The sequence below is a fragment of the Mandrillus leucophaeus genome, unplaced genomic scaffold, assembly GCF_000951045.1.
Source record: "Mandrillus leucophaeus isolate KB7577 unplaced genomic scaffold, Mleu.le_1.0 Scaffold318, whole genome shotgun sequence".
In the NCBI taxonomy this organism is placed as follows: Eukaryota; Metazoa; Chordata; class Mammalia; order Primates; family Cercopithecidae; genus Mandrillus; species Mandrillus leucophaeus.
The window spans coordinates 1,919,868-1,922,131 of NW_012103343.1; positions in this window are offsets into that span (position 1 = coordinate 1,919,868).

Below are 2,264 nucleotides of genomic sequence, written 5' to 3' on the forward strand. Positions count from 1 at the left end.
GCAGTGGATCCTGTATCCAAATCGAGTCAAGGAAAAAACACAAGTACTACTTCTACTGGAAATAAAAACTTTTTAGCTGGAAGATTTAGTCACTTATAAAAAAAAACAAAAAGGATGATCAAAACACACAGTGTTTATGTTGGAATATTTTGGAACTCCTTTGATCTCACTGTTACATTATTATTAACATTTATTTATTATTTTTCTAAATGTGAAAGCAATACATAATTTAGGGAAAATTGGAAAATACAGGAAACTTTAAATGAAAAAATGAAACCTCTCATAATCCCACTACATAGAAATAACAAGTGTTAACATTTTCATATTTTTTTCTTTCAGTCATTTTTCTATTTGTGGTATATGTATATATGTACCTATATGTATTTGTATTTGAAATTTTGGAATCTTGCTTTATGTACAGTTTTATATCATACTTTTTAAATCTTGAACTTTATAAACATTTTCTGAAATCATTGATTAGTCTACAAAAACATTATTCTAAACAGCTGTAAAATACTCTATTGATATGAATGTTTTATACATTATTTAAGCGTATCTCTATTGTTGGAATTTCAGGTTGTTTTCATAAATGTTGTTGCAATAAATATCCTTGAATACACATATTTGTGCACCTCTCTAATTCTTTAAGACAAGGATCTGGAAATAGAATTACTGAATCAAAGGTTAATTAAAATAAAATTTTCTGTTTTGATAGGCAAAAATGAGGCCTCACTGTAGTTTGAATTTGCATTTCTTTATTCATGAGGTTGATGGTTATATATATATATTTTTGTGTGTGTGAATTATTTTTCCATGCTTTTCACTATTTTTAAAAACTGGTATAATATTCTCTATTGATTTGTAAGAAATTATTATATATGTCCATGTTTGGCATATATGCTGCAATTTAATTTTTAGTTTATAGTTTGTCTTTTACTTTTATGGTTTTTAAAAATATATCAAATGTTAAAATTTATTTGCTGTTATACTTGATTTTCTGAGGTCTCTTTTTTCATATGTTTAGGACTGTCAAAAGACAAAATGACAACAAATTTAGTTTTAAAGATCTTAATTGGCTATTTGCAATTCTAGAATCAGGCACCTCATTTTTAAAATAGAAAGTGTTCTGATGAGCTGAACAGAGGCGGCTGGTTTTATTAATATAAAAGAGATGAGAGCAGAAACAGAAAACAAAAAGCAGACTGGTTGTTTCAAAGTTACTTTTCTTACAAAGGTTAAAGCAGAGGCAACTTGCTTATCATGCCAGCAAAAACTGGTCTGTTTGAGGGTTTGGCTATTATCTCTCTGTGTCTCTTGGTTTCTTGGAAGGTCAGATAAACAACTAATTTCGGGTTGATGGTGTGAAACTTTAGCATGAGTGACTCCATTTTGGTTTAGTCTTTTAGGCCTGGTGCAGAAACTAAGTCCAAACCAATGACCTCCTATAACTTTTATTTAAGAGAATAAAAATTCCTATTATAAGATATGACGTGTATTCATCTACATTTTATTTTTGTGTTGTCACTTCGCCTTTTTAGGTGTTACTCTGTGTATGAGGGGTATTGGGGGCTCAGATGATATACCAAACTATGACACTTTGGAATACTGAGTACTTTTGTGTCTGGAATTCGTGGGTTCTTGGTCTTGCAGACTTAAAGAACTAAGCCGCGGATGCTCGCGGTGAGTGTTAAACAGTTCTTAAAGGTGGTGTGTCCGCAGTCTGTTCCTTCAGATGTTCAGATGTGTCTGCAGTTTCTTCCTTCTGGTGGGTTCCTGGTCTTGCTGACTTCAGGAGAGAAGCTGCAGACCTTTGCAGTGAGTGTCAGAGCTCTTAAAGGCGGCACATCTGGAGTTGTCCGTTTTTTCCAGTGGGTTCCTGGTCTCGCTGGCCTCAAAAGTGAAGCTGCAAACCTTCCTACTGAGTGTCACAGCTCATAAAGATGGCATAGATCCAAACAGTGAGCAGCAAAAAAATGTATTGCAAAGAATGAAAGAACAAACCTTCCACAGCAAGAGAAGTGACCCAAGCAGGTTACCACTGGCTGGTGCAGGCAGCCTGCTTTTATTCCCTTATCTGACTCCACCCACATCCTGCTGATTGGTCCATTTTACAGAGAGCTGTTTGGTCTATTTTACAGAGAGCTGATTGGTCCGTTTTACAGAGAGCTGATTGGTGCATTTACAATCCCTGAGCTAGACACAGAGTGCTGATTGGTGCATTTACAATCCTCTAGCTAGACAAAAAAGTTCTCCAAGTCCCCACT